Source organism: Cryptomeria japonica, chromosome 2, assembly GCF_030272615.1.
Source record: "Cryptomeria japonica chromosome 2, Sugi_1.0, whole genome shotgun sequence".
NCBI lineage: Eukaryota > Viridiplantae > Streptophyta > Pinopsida > Cupressales > Cupressaceae > Cryptomeria > Cryptomeria japonica.
In genome coordinates this window covers 505,669,167-505,687,590 of record NC_081406.1, presented here as the reverse complement: position 1 = coordinate 505,687,590, position 18,424 = coordinate 505,669,167, and the positions used below count along the sequence as shown (strand labels likewise).

The 18,424-nt window shown below is 33.9% G+C and overlaps 1 long non-coding RNA gene across 3 annotated transcripts in view; it reads right to left on the bottom strand.

The window, feature by feature from the left end:
* Positions 1–18,424, bottom strand: part of LOC131078928 (uncharacterized) — a 92,055-nt gene that overhangs the window by 60,581 nt on the left and 13,050 nt on the right. For 2 of the 3 annotated variants that reach the window (XR_009371574.1, XR_009113883.2), the window contains exons 1-3: positions 7,162–7,293; positions 6,891–6,978; positions 6,502–6,783 (exon numbers count right to left, since the gene is read on the bottom strand). This is a non-coding gene — a long non-coding RNA (uncharacterized LOC131078928). Of the gene's footprint in view, positions 1–6,501; positions 6,784–6,890; positions 6,979–7,161; positions 7,294–18,424 lie in introns of those variants that run through there. The other variant, XR_009371575.1, reaches the window with a different exon arrangement.

Here is an 18,424-nt window from a genome sequence, read left to right as displayed (position 1 = left end):
TATCAACATCATCATATGAATATTTTAAATTTCCCTATATTTTTCTCCTATTATCCTCAAAAATGGCCTAAAACTTTCTATCCTTGAAACATATCCCCACGTCCCCACATCCCAAAAACTTGGTGAAACATATTAATAATCAAATTAAATATATTCAAAATTATATTTTTTGGAAAGTTTAATCAAAGAGTTGCGATCCTATAAATTATCTTGTCATGTTAATTCCATTTGTCAGTCCAACCTATGGTTTGAAATAGGTAAAAAAAAAAAAAAAAGAGAAAAAATTGAGGACCAAGGTGCAAAGGCTCGTCCAAGGAGCTTTGTTTGAAGTTATCCAAGGAAATTCATTAGAAGGTACCTTCAAACAAAGGTCATTTCCATGAATTGAAAAAGATTAAAACATTATTAAATTGAGGGACCTTCGAGCAAATGTTTATCTTCATTTGAAGGTGATTTTTGAGCACCTTTATTCAAAGATAGGCCTTTGAATGAAGGTTTTTGTTTCTTTTCTCTCACCATTTATGCACATTTTGAATGTCCTTCAAGTGAAGAACACTATTATTGGTCTAACCATATAGTTTAAATAGTGTTAGTACCAATACCATAGCAAGGTCAAGAGTCTATGAGTATGTGTAAATACTTTAGAGCCATCAATAAGATGACTAGGAAATACACATTTTCATCAATGCTTCAAATGGGAAAATTTACTTGATAGAGTGTTTTGGTATAGCTAATTATTTCAAAAAGTTAAAATTTGGAGAGTGAGTATCAAATTAGAATTTATGAAGGTAATGAGTGAAAAAAAAAATCCTTTAACATATATTAGTCACACCAATATTTAGTGTGCACATATTTTGTATAATTTGTATTGCATATTTTGTATTATTATTAATTTTTATGTGAAATTAAGTTTAATTGAGACACTTTTATTTCATAATATATAACTTAACACACCTAGACACACACACACACATATATAAGCAATTTTTGGTTTGAATAAGGAAATTAACACATAGTGTATGTATATATTTTTCATATTTTTTCTATTTTTCTATTTTTCAATGTATGTGGAACAAAGACCTTAAAATTCAATAAAAACCGATGCTCACTAGAAAATAAAAAGAATAAAATAATCCAAGGGTACAAAAGGACACATCCCAAGGGTCTTAACCCCATGCACTACCCGCTCCAACGGTGACCTTGGGATGGGGGGTGCATTGGGAAAGTTTCCAAGGCATCCCAAAAAAAAAAATTGCAAGCAAAATGTCCTTGATCAATGGGGACATCTTGGAAACATAAAAAAAATATTTTTAAATGATGTTTGTGGGCCTCCATGATCCTCTAATCTTAACATGAAAAAACATAATAGTCCACAAGTAGAATTTGACTTCATTTTTACATTGAAAAAAAATTGTAGCCAAGTTAGAAAGAAAAAGCAACAAGATTTGAATGTGCTTCTTAAAAAACTAACTTCAATTAGACGTGACCATCATACTTTCCATAATTATGTTTTACAATTTTTGACATTTGTGACTTTGTCATTTTGACATTTGTACTACAAACTTGTAGCCTTTGGCCATTTTGGTGTATGGAGTAATACTATTTTTTAATTTTATATCATGTGCACATTGACACGAATTATGGAAGCAATAAAATATTAATTTGTTTGACTCTCATGTAAACTCTACTACTGGTTTTTAAGGATTCTATACTATATATGTCAATATGATGAATGCTTTATCAATGTCATCATATGAATATTTGAAATTTCCCTATATTTGTCTCCTATTATCCTCAAAAATGGCCTAAAAATTCCTATCCTTGAAACATATCCCCATGTCCCCACATCCCAAAAACTTGGTGAAACATATTAATAATCAAATTAAATATATTCAAAGTTATATTTTTTGGAAAGTTTAATCTCAGAGTTGTGACCCTATAAATTATCTTATCACATTAATTCCATTTGTTAGTCCAACCTATGGTTTGAAATAGAAAAAAAAAAGAAAGAAACAATTGAGGACCAAGGTGCAAAGGCTTGTCCAAGGAGCTTTGTTTGAAGTTATCCAAGGAAATTCATTAGAAGGTACCTTTAAACAAAGGTCATTTTCATGAATCAAAAAATATTAAAACATTATTAAATTGAGGGACCTTTGAACAAATGTTTATCTTCATTTGAAGGTGATTTTTGAGCACCTTTATTCAAAGATAAGCCTTTGAATGAAGGTTTTTGTTTCTTTTCTCTCACCATTTATGCACATTTTGAATGTCCTTCAAGTGAAGAACACTATTATGGGTCTAACTACAGAGTTTAAATAGTGTTAGTACCAATACCATAGCAAAGTCAAGAGTCTATGAGTATGTGTAAATACTTTAGAGCCATCAATAAGATGGCTAGGAAATACACATTTTCATCAATGCTTCAAATGGGAAAATTTACTTGATAGAGTGTTTTAGTATAGCTAATTATTTCAAAAAGTCAAAATTTGGAGAGTGAGTATCAAATTAGAATTTGTGAAGGTAATGAGTGAAAGAATTCCTTAAAAACAAAATGAGGACCAACTGGCAAGCTGGTTATGTTAATTTTTTTAATGAATATACCAATTACATTCATGAGACTCATACACAAAATATTGAAAATATATATCTTGCTAAGTCTTTCATTATTTATTTGGATGATATTTTGGTATTTAAAAAGTTAAATTTAAGAAGATAATTGAATATACTTAAGACAAATGTTGTAAAAAGCTAAGAAAGGAGTTCAACTATTCATAAATATACAAAGTGCAGTTTTATGAAAATATTGAATTACTATATTTAGTTTTTTGTTATCTACAAAGATAGATTCAAGAAGGACCAAGAAAAGATGAAATCCATTTTGGAGTGATCAACACTAACCTATATGTTTGAAGCAGGGAGCTTTCATACATTAAAATGTTGTGTTAAAAGTTTATTAGGAATTGCAATGAGATTGTTGCACTAACAAAGTTGTGAATCTAGTTGGAGACAAGTGGCGAGGATTGTATTTTATTTGGAGTAATAAAATAACACCTCCACAAAAACTGAAACATGGCATATTTCATGCATTTACAGGTCATTTCCATGTCAAATTGTTTCAAAAATGGATTTTTGTTTACCGACATTTTGATGTCATTGTAGATGTCTCGCATAAGAATTGACACCATAATCTAAATTATAGAGAATCATTCAAATGGTTTTGTAGTAGCAAAGAAAAGTTCTAAAAATTGGAAAAAAGTGTAACTAAACAACTATTTTTGGTATTATATTTCAACAAGTGCTAAAAGTTGATTGTGATGTTAGTGGGACAACATCAATAACTTTTTTAACCCCATGTCCTCTTGCGACTGCTTAAGTGCATTATCTCCTTAAATTTAAGTAGAACAACAACTGCTTATTGAAGAATAACATTCTTCACTCAATGAAAAATCGCTGCTATGTCACCTAGAGCCGCTGCCACTGCCACAACCCTAAGGCCGACTCCCGTCTTGCCTGCTGCTGCTGCGGGGAGCTCGGTGAAGGATGTTGTGGGAGTTGCAAAGGGGGGAAATGTGGAGGTCTATGTTCGAGCCAAATCCAACGGTTTGAGGGTTTCTTCTGTGAGTTCTTCCTTGCGAGCCTTGCCCTCTTCGGGGGTGGGTGTTGGATCTGCTCCGATTCTTGGGGGCTCCCATGCTACCATGTTGCTAAAGGAGGCTCCTATGGCTGCTCCTTGCAAGCCCAAGACTCCTGTTACTAATACGGAGGGTAGTGATACGATGCATTCGGTGCCCTCTGGTTCAGATCGGGCTGCTTGTGGTTTGGGGCCTCTAGCTGTTCCTGTTTGCAAACCATTGGCTTTCCGGGTGTCTGATGATACTAATCAGGAGATCATCCACAACTCCTCTGTGTTTGGGTCTCATGATCTGATTTGCAGGTTTCGGGGCTTTTGGCCAAGCCTTCCTCAGCTGCACACTTGGATTTCCCAAAGCTGGAAACCGATTTTAAAAGGTTCAGTTAACATTTTTCCTTCAGCCAAGGGCTTTTTCATTGCTAAATTTGAATATGAAGAGGATAGATCGAAAATTTCATGTACAAATCCTTTCAGCTGGGAGGACAAATTTGTTTTGATGGTTAAACCTTGGTTCTTGGGTTTTAATCCTTCTACTGATTCTTTTAATGAGATTCCTATTTGGGTTAGGCTCCCTAACCTTCCCCTTCATCTATGGACAGACTCTCTGCTAGAGGAGGTGGGGGAGGCTTTAGGCAAATTCCTAATGATTGATAAGGACTCTTACCAAATTTATCATTCTACTTATGCTCAGATATTGGTTAACATTGATGCTTCTAAAGGGCTTCCAGCTGAGATAGAAATTGAATCTTCTTTGAGATCTTGGGTCCAACCTCTTGACTTTGAGGGTATCCCCTTTAGATGTCGAAAGTGCTTCCAGATTGGACATGTTGCTGCATGGTGTGAATCAGATAAGAAGAAAAAGAAATTTTCTTCTTGGTGGAAAGGTGCCTCCTCTGAACACTACTTTATTAAAAAGAAAAGTTTTTCCGAGGTGGCTGCGCAGGATCCTCAGGCCAAGCCTCTGGTTGCTGCCTCTGTTTCTAGTGCTCGGGGGTGTGGGGATGCTTGCGGTGGCATCCCAAATGATCTTCTGAAGATTGCTGGATCTTCTTCCTTGGTGGATGACCTTCCCGCTTCCCAGATTGATGTTGGATCTTTGTCTGATCCTTTTATTTCTGTTGTCCCTGCCTCTCCGGAAGCTGGCTCTATTCCTCTTTGTGATGGGAGGTCCTCTATTCTGGATCCATCCTCTTGGCAAAAGGCTGCTGCTAGGGTTGAGGAGGGATGGATTACTGTTAAAAGTAAAAAATCTAAATCATCTCAGTCCTCTTTTGATATGACCCTTCAATCCCATAAGGGTAGGTCAAACTCTTGATCCGTCCTGGTTGGGTTGGGGCTGCTGGTCTCTTGCAGCTCACTGGTTCTTGTTGGGGGTCCTTTTTGTGTTGTACCCCATCCTTGGTTTGGCCATGTTGTGTCTCATTTGTGTCCTGTAAATCTTTGAGTGGACTTTCAAGTTTATCTTTCAGTTCGGGTTGTAGGTCCTTCCAAAACCCGCCTTGTAAAGGGTTTCGGGTCCCTTAATATCTGTTTTTCCTTAATCAAAAACAATTGCTTATTGAAAAAAATGATATGTGACTCTACAAATTTCTTTCCCTCCAATCTTTTCTCCTAAATATACTCTATAAAAATTATTTTTAATGATTTCATCTAAAACTAAAATTTAATATAATTGCTTAAAAGATAAGCAGCAAAATTAAATATCCATGGGGCCACCACTAGCTACATAAATTGGCAAAATTAAATATCCATGAGGCCACTAGCTACATAAATTAACAAAATTAAATATCCACTAGCTACATAAACAAAAATAAGCTAAGGAGCAGCATGGATACCTGCCCTAAATCATAATAACAAAATCATATCATACTTCATAATGTAAAAAGAAAATATCAATACACTGATTATATGCCATCATACAGGGATTAAAGAAATGAAGACCTTACTTGCTTCCAAATGATATGTTTTGTATACAAATCACCGAAGAAATGATATGTTTTGTATACAAATCACCAAGCATTATAATTATCTGTAGCCAAGTTATTTTTAAGTCATATGAAATGGGTAAGTTAAAATATATTTTATCCGAAGAATAGAAGTTGATGATCATGTAAGTGTTAGACGTGGAAGATTTGGCAGATTATATGCCAGAAGTACTTAAACTAGTGAGACAGCAAACAAAAAGAATGTTGATTCTAGTACAGAACATAAAATAAATTTAAGGTTGGTGATTAGGTATTAGCACACTTGAGGAGAGAGGTTTTTCCTGAAAGGAACCTACAAGAAGAAGATTGAACCATGTACAAATCTAACACAATTTCTGCATATGATATTCATCTACTTGAGGGCATTAATATGTTCCCAATCTTAAATGTAGCAGATCTACTTGAGGGCATTAATATCTTCCCACACCTTAAGAGGAAAACAGGGTCTTTTCTAATGCAGGTAGACTTTTATCTTGAACCATTTCTGAAACTCTGGGTTTAATCTTTGTTTGATGAAGAGTACAGCACAGCAAGGAATTAGGACTATTTCACTTGGAAATATAAATCCACTCTAAACGAAGTATATTAATCGATGAATAGGATGCTCACTTTTCATGACACAATACAATCTAAGATATTTTCACATGTTCTAACCATGGAACAGTGGTTTATGCTGTTTCTGGAGATTTCAATATTCCAGTCCATAACCAAAAAACAACCATTGAAAACTAACTATGTGATCCACCATTATCAATTATCTATTCCTCTGTGCAGAAATTCAAATGCTACAGATAGAAATTAAATGTACTAGTTTGTAAACCCACATAAAACCAGATTATGAAAAGATTGTCTGTAAATATATAATATGGGTATAATCATCCATACCTGCTCTTGTTATAATGATTTAGGATATTGGGAGAGACTGGACAAGGGAACTTTGTGAGTTGCTGTGGTTATCCAGCATTCATGCCCACTTCCTTCTGACAATGTTGATCCAGATCTACACTACTCCTCTGCATCATCAATCATCTTCACTCCTATATTGAAAGACACAGCCACATTTAACTAAACTCCCCTGCATCTGATCTCATATTCTCTTCTCCTCTTCCAAGTGAGCTTAAAACTAGAAAGCAATGGGAGTGTCACTTTCAAAGAAGGTTGCTGCAGCTGATAAAAGAAGAAAGGATTGTCAACTGAACAGTAATATTAATCACTGTAGCTTGGCTGAACATATGCTGGACCCAGAAATGAATCCATGGAAACAATTGTTGTACCAATAGATGATTTTGAGGACTAGGCCATTGAAATGATGTCTTGCTCATCCTCCAAAGCTCCATTTTCTTTCTTCTGAATTTCCCCTCCCTGTAAAAGCCCACATGTCTGAATCTTCTTAGTGGGTCTGGCAAAAAGATATTGATGGAAGAGCTAATCATGTACATCAATGATCACTGAACCATGCTTGAAAAAATAAAATTTGAAGAGAACAAGCAAGAAATCCTAGAAGATTATGTTTTGTTTATTAGGAGCAGTGATGAATTTTGGTACCTGTAGTTCAAGAGTGTTGAAAAATGGAAAGCAGGGATGGACAATAATTAAGAATGAATCATTTGACATGAAGAATGTCATTCATGAATTACAGGGTGTAATGTAATGATGGTGGTAATAGTGATACGTCCCCTTTGGTTGCAATGTGTTTTCACGTGTTGTAATACAAAGAGAGTTTGAGATGATTTGATATGATGAGCAGGGTGAGGATGAGAGGATATGGCTTGAAAGGGCCCCATGATAATGTTATCATTACCTTCCCATTTCCTGTCGAAGCATCTTTGCATGACATGCTTATTCAAAGCCTTGTTGATGACGGTGTACGAGATTTTATCTTTATGGTTTTCACTGAAAGGCTTGATAATCCGTGGGTATCTTTTGTATTTGGGTGAAAACAATAGTTAGGTGATGTGTTAGTAAAAGTCTAGTGCCTTCTAAATATATGTATTTCCAAGCATTTTTTTTCAATTATAAAGGTTTTCTAAGAACATATTTTCTTTTCGGTAATGAAGATGAATCAATAGATTGATCCAGCAATTTAGAGTTTACATCTTTGTCAAGACGAGTTTCTCTTATAATCTTTTGAGGTGACTAACCAAACCTCAACAAGTGGGCTATTAGATACTTGTGGAAAGAATCATCTCGCAGTCTACATGGGATGAGCCCAAAACCCTTAATCAACTATGCTACCCTTCAAACTAAAAGAGCACTAATTCATAAGTTTTATTTATAAATTAATTAATTTTCACAATTATCAAAATGATGCTATTATACTTTTTAATAAAATTATTTAATAAGATTATTTTTTAATTATATTGAAATTTTGAGAATATGCTAAATAGTTTTTTTATTTAAAAGCTTTTTGAGTATTTTAGAGATGAAGAGGGGTAAATAATCTCAATAGAATATAGGTTAATTAAATTCCATATTAAAATAAATAATATCACAATCAACTTACATAAATATTTTAGCTATTTTTTCCATCGTAATTGTGTGTTGTCTTTTAAGTATTTAATTATAACATTGATGTATTCTGGAGTTTTTGGTTGTTATTCTTGGAGTTACTTTACTTTGTTTTGATGTTGATTGACTTGTATGCTTTATAGGTGCTTATTCTATGATTTGAGTTCATTTGTTGTTTCTCTAATTGTAAATATTAGGAATTCATGTTATAACTCTTATGTGTGCTCTAGTTAATGACAATGATGGTTCCTTGTAAAAGTTATGACTACGATGTATTTTTTAAGTGTGTTTTAGTATTTACATATATTAATGGCTTCTTATTACTATTTTGAGTACATTTAATATGTAATTTCAGAGTATGATAGTATAGTGATTCTTCTCTTAACTTTTGTTCTTTTATGACCATAATAATTACGGTTATCAATGGTTAGACCATTATAGTTCAATATCATTGAGATAGATTAAATCTATGATAACAAAACATAATTGAACTTTGATGTCTTTGGTGCATCAAAGCCATAATACATTGATATTGTTATTTTGATGTCTTTGGTGTGTGTGTGTGTGTGTGTGAGAGAGAGAGAGAGAGAGTGAATTTGCAATGTCCAAATGATTTAAATAAAATACTAGAGAAAGAATATAGATCACTAGTTTAATCCTAAATGAAAGAAAACTTAAGGGAAATTGTACACAAGAGGGGAAGACAAATATTTAGGATGGATGTGTTAAGGGGATTCCCTTCGTCAAACTATTAGTGTGAAGAAGGTTATGTCCTAACTAATTCATTAGTTTGTATTTATTGAGATGTTAACTTAACATGGGACCAAAATATCTTTATAGAAGTTATTTGTTTATGGGACCATGTATCTCATTTACTTCTTGTGTCCTAGGGAATTTAATATTTATTTTAAGTTGTCTCATAACATAGGATTAGGATACATAAACATGTTGTTTAATCCTATCATTCACCTTTCCTATACAAGAAACACCTTAGTACACTTTGTGTATTATATCTCATATATCTATCTTAATATCAAGCAATATTATTTCTTGCATGATCTCTTATGAAAGTTTTTTTTTTTTTTTGTAGGTGGTCCTGGGAATTGAGCTAATCTTCACCTTCTACATGGTATCAATTTCATGGCCTTGTAAAACCATTCTTAAATCTTAGGGTAGAACTATTTGCAGATGAGAGATCTTGCATCATATGCTGACCTGAAGAATTGATAAAGCTTAAAAAATTGATTTTGGGTTTCCTCTATATCAATTTTATTGCAAGTTCATATTGGAGCATATTGGAGAAAATATGAGCTCGCCATTAAGTTTACAAATTTGAACAAAGTTGATTTTACCTTTTGGTTTTTCCAAATTAAGCTTGTGAAGCCAGATCTACAAGGATTTAAATTTGGGAGGAGGTTGCTATATCTAGGAGGTAGTTGAATTTTTAGACCACTCTGGGCTAAAGAAAACCCTTACATTGCATCTAAAAGATCCAAAAACCTTAAGATTTACTATCAAATCATCAAATTTGGAGACTCGTCCATATAATCTCCATAATCACTTACATCAACATACCTAGTTAAGAAAACCTTTGTAGGGAATATTCTCAACATCTCCTACACCTATGCCACCACCATACCAGCATTGCATAGTGTCTATGTAATCTTGTACCCTATATATGCCACTGCCCTTCTATATCAATGAATATTTAGTAGATGGTACATTTTTAAAAATTTTGTATTTAAAAAAACATTTTTCTACAACTTTGGCAATGTCGATTTTTTCGCTCACCCAATGTATGTTCACATCATTAGCGCAACTACTTTAGTTCATCGGTGGTGCATGAAGCCAATATAGGCCCTTGCCACCAGTATTCAACCACCCTACCACCTGCCCAATGGCGATATTTTTATTTAAAGATATGCTATGGTATAATATTTAAAGATATGCCTCAATTTGTTATTACAAATCTAAACATTCATTCAAGAATCATATTATTATCATTCTATCATGTCATATAGAATGGGAAGTTTATCATTTGTTTACATTAATATTCTAAGTATCATTACATGTTTATTTGTTTTCTTCCAATACTTTCCAGTATTATTGACTCAATAATAGGGTTTTGACCAAGAGATAATCCCCTTGTCTAGCAAGATTTTTAGTGTTTCTTGTAGACAACATCCCTTTGTAGAAAAATGTATATACATCAAGAAAAATAAGCTATAAGAATTCAAATCAATAGAGTTTGGATCTGTATGTACATGTTCAAATCCACTAGAAGGCTCAATTTCAAACTTGTGGAGATTAGGTCTATAATCATAGAAGTGACCCATTATATCAAACACGTGTTTATATATTCAAAAGTGTTTGTCTAGCATTACCTAAGATTTTGACTTATTGATGAATCAATTGACAACACCTATGACAACATTTCTTCATCAAAATTCTAACCAACTACCCCTATTTCAATATTTAATTTTTATACATTTAATTGAATGGTATAATCAATCTATACCATTTAATCTTTAATAAATATCAATTATTATAATTTTAGGTAAATATTTTTTACTAATACCCTTATTTCATTTTTTAATTTTTAAACATTCAATGGTATAATCAATCTATACCTTTTAATCTTTAATAAATATCAATTATTATAATTTTCTCTAATTTTGCATAAATACTTTTGACGATAGTTATGAAATAGTGCAATCAAAATAACCAAAATACAAGAAACTAACAATAACAAGATTGTATCCCAAATACAAACTAAATACATGGTAACTTTAGAAACTACCTAAATCAAAAAAGATAAACTCCTAATCCATACACTAACCAATGGATTTTTCTTAGAATATTAAAAAAATAAGTGACAATTATGTAATTTTCTAATTATTTTTATTTTCTTAATTAAGAAATATCTAAATCAATAAAGCTCGTGGTAATAATGAATACCCAGTTTTTAACCCTTATCAAACTCAAATTACAACGTATGTTAAAAAGTGAAAATTTGGTTTCAATAAAACAGTGGTGACTTATCCTTTTATCTCAAAATATGGGACATTTCCCATCAATCACCCCAACAATTGAAATTTGCGCTACAATTAATCTCACTACATTCATTCCGTACTCGTCCTTTTGCAACTTGATTTTTACAATAATAATGGCAATAATGATAATGAGCTCCTTTCTGCATTACAAAATGTGCCCGTGTATTGCTGTATACTTGCCTCCTCTGAGTAAAAGTTGACGCCCGTTTACAGGCTTTTTATGCTTTCAATTCAAATATTTGTGACTTCGATTAAGAGAGAATAATGATCTTCCTTTTTAAAAAAAAATTATATTGTCTACAAAGTCTTTTGAAAACGCTAACCCTAAACGAAAACTTCTTAAATAACTATATACAATATTCCGCATGAATAACTATATATATATTAAAAAAGCTATTAAATAATTGATGGCCACTTAAAGATAGAGATATTGCACGTACAGTGTTTATTTTATGGCAATTTGGTCAAGACTGACTATGCCTCAACTTTTGTGTGTCTGTCAAGTCGTGAGGAACTCCATTTTTTGTTAGAGGAGAATCAAATAATCATGACATGCACTGCTACAGTAGAAAATACTTCTTACATTCTTTTTCCCTCCCCGAAGTTTGCAGCATTTCAGTTTCCAGAAAAGTAAAAGGAGGAAGCAAGGAAAAACAAGAGAGGTTCTGTACTTAAAACACTTAATTAGGTATTTGAAGGGCCCTTAGGAACTGTACCCTCCAGCTTTAGGATTAGACCTAGACCAAGACCAAGACCAAGACCAAAGAGAGCACTTGCCAATACTTCAAAGATTCAGGTGCTCTCTGAAAAAGCTTAAAAGTTAGGCTCTCTATTAATTATAAGGCTCTATGAAAGATGTCTTAATGATGAATGGATCAAAGGAACTGGAAAAGTATAAAGTTGTTTAACTTTTGCACCTTTGGCTCTTACATAATAGAGATGTCCTCTATTGCTATGAAAAAGTATAAAGTCGTCCAATTAATAATTTTCATTATAGAATTACAAATATTATTTTTTGTATTTTTACTTATTATAAATAATATGATTTAAATTTTTCCTTCTTTTTTATTATACAATTTAGATAAAAGTATTAGAAAAAGTGATTTATATCATTTTAGGTAGTTTCATTGTTTCTTTCAAACAAAATTTAGTTGTAGATTATGTATAAGATGCAAACATCTCGGAGCAAACTGTCATTAAGGCTATAAAAGGGCATGTATGACTTTTTTAAGGACAAAGTCTTGGTTGGGGGTCTATTCCATCACAAAGACCTAAAGAAAACACTGTGACTATTTGCGCATACAAACCCCTTAAACATGGCTTTCAACCTCAATGTGAAATCAGTATTGAAATGCAATAATTGCACACGAAAGGAAGCTCGAGTCTTTAACTTATTGATAAAATTCAAGATGTTTATCATGCTCTTTGTTTCATAGTTGCACATGTCCATCATCGTCTCGTGCCTCTTGTGGATGTCACCCTTGCTCCCAATGAAGACTAGGATGGAAATAAAGGCTAACTTTGGTCATGACGCTTCCCTTTTTGTGCGTTGATTATGCTATTTGTATGCTTCCATATTCTTGAGTATTTCCATGGGATTGAGGATTTTGTTATTATTGCCTCATTGTTACAATTTCTATAGATGTGGTCGACCATTTGCAATTATTAAACTTTATTAATATAATTTCATGTCTCTTGCCTTTTACCAAAAAATAAAAGTGATTTATGAGATTTAACCAATGTGAGATAAATATATATACTTTTAATAATAACTCATTACACCATTATAACTATATGCAATACACATGGGACAAATCAACACAATGCAATATTAACTAAATAAAAAAACTCCAATTACTACAATGCTCATAATTGTAGAAGAAGGGTAAGACATAATGCTCCTAATTTTTCTCCCCTTTTATAAAGCCTTACTCTTGAATGGTTGAGCTATGAAATTATTGGAGTTAGTGAAGAGGTTGCAAATTTGTATATTTCAATTATATTTTTTGTCCTTGGACCAATTAATATAGTATGGAATGGAAATGGTTCGTCATAAACAACTCTAGGGTGTATCATCATTATGAAAGGATTGCTAGAAGAGTTGTACCATAATTCTACAAGATACAACCACTAAGTCAATGAGTCTTTTGTGCTAAAGAAAAGCAATGCAATTAAATCTTTAAGAATCTAAAGATCATCCTTGTTTGACCTTCAATTTGCAAGTGATGCATTGAATTCATTTGCATTTTCTACAACTTAAACATTTCCTCTTCAAGTTTTTGAGAGAGTGTAGGATCATGATCACTTAAAATAAAAAGCAGGCTTACCATGGAGATAGAAAATTTGGTTGAGTACTTTCGTTACAATGGAGGTTTAATTATTAATGATGGGCTAATAGACATAAAATTTTCATGTACTTAGACAAGCAATCCACCACTTGAGAAATAAGTGACTAACAACCAAACTCAAGAAATCTTTCAATAACATCCATGATAATATATTTTCATAATTATTATAACTAGTACTACTAATAATTATTAAGTTTTCAAAACTTATTAGATTCCATGATCCTAATAGCATTAAGGACCAAGGAATGATTATCAAAGAGTAAGGAATGATTATCAAAGAGTAATTGCAAGTACTATTGAACTAAGTTCGCTATTAAGATTATTTGTATAACACAAAGTTGGGTAATAACCCAATGTACGCCTCCTTTAAGTAACTTCTCAATATGATATGAACAAATAATCTAGCTAGGTATTGTTGTCTCTTGTATTAGCTCACTTTGGGAGAGAGGTTTTCCTGAAAGGAACCTACAACAAGCTCAAATAGAAAATTATTGAACCTTGCACAAATCTAATACAATTTCTGCATACGATATCGATCTACTTGTGGGCATTAATATCTTCCCATTCTTAAATGTAGCAAATCTATATGCATTCTATCTACACAAGCTGTAGATAAAATGGAAGAATCAAATTCTTAGCTTCTTAACTAGAAACCACAAGGATCTCAGAAGGAAAGAGAAGAGATCAACGAGTTGTCAAGTGATCATAATGTAAGGAATATATTGAATGGAAGAACATGGGCATAAAGATTTATACAGAAAGACGTTTGCAGAGTAACATAGCTGCTATAAAAAAAACTGTTTATAGCATTCCACGAATGCTATGAAAAGACATTTGCTTTACTGTTACACCGATGCTACGGACCTTTCAATCTCAAATTGACAATTTTTATGTAAAAGATTTTTTAAATTTTTAGATTACAGTATAGTTCAACCAAGTTACATTACCTACAATAGCATCGCTCTATGGCTTTTAAGAATATCACCTCGCCGAACTCATGAATAAATCCACTATTCGAGGGAGATATTATTTTCCTAAAGTTGGAAACCTATCAGTGTACTTTTCTAAGACAGCTGTGGTGAGGAAAAGGTAGATTCCTCCTATCTTCAAGAAGGTCTAAGGGTGGCTCAGAAGAATATGTGGACCTGTCTAAAGCTGAATCATTTTGTTTTTTGAAAGGGAGGCTCCCACATCGTGGGTGGATAAACTCATTGGGAGAATCTCTACTTCATAGAGTAGCTCTGCTTGCTTAGAGGCTATGCTGGATCTATCCTCGGCCCTTGTTGGTAAGTTCTTCACCTTTCGACCCAATGTGGATTTGGTCAGCAAATGGGTTTTTGGTATGTGGAAGCTAAAAGGAAGTGTTCTAATTAATGCAATGTTGGAATCGTATGGTCAAAGTCCTATCTGAGGGCCCTTGGTTTTTTTTTTTTGACAAAGGGCGTAAGAATGGGCTCTCTCTTTGTAGATGGAAGCTTGGGTTTGACCCAAATATGGATCTAGGGAGAGTTGCCCCACCTTGGATAAGATTATTCAGTCTTTCTCTGGGATACTTTAGCCCAAATACCCTTAAAAGCATTGCTGACCCCTTCGGTTCTTTGGTTACAATTGACAAAGTCACTTTTCAAAAGATCTAGCTAGTGTTTGCAAGATTATGTGTCAATGTAGAAATGAAAAAACCCCTACATCAATGTGCTATTTTGCACTCCAAGTTTGGGAAAAGGAGGCTTCAACCGATTGTCAAAGAAAATGAGGGGATTTTTTGTCAGAACTGTTTTAAATTTGGTCACTTAGCTGATAAATGTAGAATCCCTAGTTCTTAGATCCATATCAACGAGGGTAAGGAGAAGCTCTTGAACAATGTTAGTTAAATGGCTAGTGTTTGAGGATCCCTTGTCAAGGCTAACCCCCCTCCTCCTCAATAGATGCCCTCCCCACAAACCCTTAGTCTTGATGGGGTTGTCATGGAGGAGGGTGAGATTGTGGGCTTCGATCTCCTAGTCAATGCTAGTGAAGGAAACGTTGTTGTGGGTGCACCAAATTGTTCTTCTAATCTGGTTGAACCCCCATAGGAGATTCAATCGATTTTGTCTCTAGGGGACCAAATTGTGGACAATTCTAACTCGCCAAATGTTGAGTCAATGGATGGGTCAAAAAATCTTAATACAATAGGGGATAAAGAGAACTCAAATTTGGTGGGCTCCCAACCTATTTTAGGTTCTAATACTCCCATGAAGGATTTGTTGAGCTGCTAGAGAGAGGCTCATTCTCCTAACACAAACATAAGTTTGATGGAAGTATTGCTAAACATCAACAACTCTGACTCCTCGACCCCTCTTGCTCCAAAAAGCAAATTGACTATGGTTAACAAAAAAAATTAGAAGAAAAGTGGGCTCTAAGAAAGCTAATACTGGACCATAAACAAAGCAAGGAAGACTTTCACATATAGAGAATAGACAAAGAGAAGCAACCAGAGTAATTGCTATGGGGAAACAAGGCACCTTGGACACTGTTTCAAGGGTGAGGAAAGATAGAAAATGAAGATCCTCTCTTTCAATATGAGAGGGTTAAATAGCCCTCATAAACAACACATTGTGAAGTGTTTGATTTTTGAAAATAGGATTGATATTCTAATGCTCCAAGAAAATAAAATGTCAAATGGATTTTTTGCTCAAGTTGTGGATAGGCTCTGGCCTATTGCCCACTATAGTTGTAGTTCGACTGAAAGTGCTTCTGGTGGAATTGCCACTTTGTGGAATCCGTCGGTTGTCAAAGGAAACATGATTGATCACTGTAAAAATAATTTCACTATCAGTTTTGACTTATTTTCTACTCAAGCCAAATCCTTTGAAATGTGTATGCCCCTAACTCCCATGCTACCAAGAAGGTCCTATGAGATACAATTACTCTTTTGGTTAAGTCCCTTGGGAACAACCACTGGATGATGAGACTCAGAAATTTTAATACTCCTCTTTTCCCATTGAAAAGATGAGAGGGTTGGAGGACTACTCTTATAGCATGGTGGATCTAGCATATTTCTTAAATGGCATAGGTTTGATGGATGTTGACCTCAAGTAAACTCTTTTCACTTGGTCGAATAGATCTCATTAATGTTAAGTTGGATGGGTTCATAATTTCCAATGGATGGAATATCTTCCCACGTCTTTCACTTTGAGCCCTCCCTATAACTAGTTTAGGTAATAATCCTCTCCTTCTCCAGTGGGATCTTGCCCCAATAAAAGGTCCTTTCCCCTTCCATTTTGAAATCATGTGGATGATCCATCTAGATTCCAAGAACCTTGTGGAGGCCTCGTGGAATGGCCTTGTTTCTAGTACTCCCATGTTTAGAGTTTCTTCTAAACTTAAGATCATTAGATAGAAAGTAAGAGGATGGAATAAAGATACTTTTGGCAATATTTTCCAAAAAATGAACTAGCTACTTTTGAAGCTCAAAGAGATACAAGAAATGATGGCTTTTGGTTAGACTAAGATGGAATTTGCTCTAAAGGAAAGGAAGTTGAGAGAAGAGTGGCATGAAGTCCTGAAAAAGGAGGAGATCCACTGGAAGAAGAAGTCGAGAATTCAGTGGCTTCAAGAGGGGGATAGGAACAAACAATTTTTTTACTAGTCAACTCTCAAACATAGAACATGAAATACCATATGGAAGATTATAGAGTTGCTAGTGGTAATGCATGTGGGGACAAAGAACGGATTGGCCTTTGTGATGTCTCTTACTTTGAGGACATGTATAAGGATAGGATAGCGGCCATTGATCAGTAGAATGAGCTACTCAAGGCTATCCCTAAGATTATGTCTGCTAAGGATAATGAAAATATGATGAGACATATCTTTATTGATGAGGTTAGAAATGTTGTTTTCTCCTTAAATGCCTATGAAGCATTGGGGCCAGATGGGTTTCCCCTGCTTTCTTCCAAGAGTTTTGGGAGATTGTAAAGGATGATGTGGTGGCAATGATCATGATTTTTTTTTAAGAAAGGTAAACTATTAAAGTATAACAATACCACCTTTATCGCTCTCATTCCCAAAAAGGAATAGGTGGAGGAATTAACGAATTTACAACCTATTAGTTTATAATGTAATTCCTCCCTTTTATAAAATCATCTCTAAAGTCATGGTTAATGGACTCAACCCCTTCTAAAAGTTAATTTCCATTGATTAGAAAGGTTTTGTGCAGGGGAGGTAGATACTTGACATGGTTTTCACTACACATGAAATTCTCCATTCCATGGAGAACAATGAGAAATCAGGAATGGTACTCAAACTTGATACCTCCAAAGCTTACGACTGCATATCCTAGATCTTTTTGCTTGCTGCCCTTAAGAAATTTGGTTTTAGTGATAATATTATGTACATTTTTTTAAAGAATGTGTGATAACTCCAAAATTATTAGTTCTAGTTAACAAGGTGGTGAAAGGCTTCTTCAATAGTGAAGGGGGTTTACAACATGATGATCCCCTTTCCTCATACTTATTCATCCTTGTTGTAGAAGTGTTGGGAAGAAATATCCATAGACTTATTGGTCAAATTAAGTTGAAAGGTATTCAACCTGTCTCCTCTCTTTCCCTTGCATCACACTAACAATTTGTTGATGAAACTATTCTATTTGGTATCTCTTTTGTTCATGAAGCTAATCAATTGAGGTTGATCCTCAATAGGTATGCTAGTATTTCAAGCCAACATATTATTTATAACAAAAGTATGTTATATTTCTTCAATACCGACATTATACTGTAGGAAAACCTTGTTAATATCCTTGGCTATTAGAAGGAGTCCCTTCCAACAACCTACCTTGGTCTTCCACTAGCCAAAAGAAAACTACTGGTATGAGATCATGGAGAGGATTCAAAGAAAACTTGCAGGTTGGAAGGGAAAATTGCT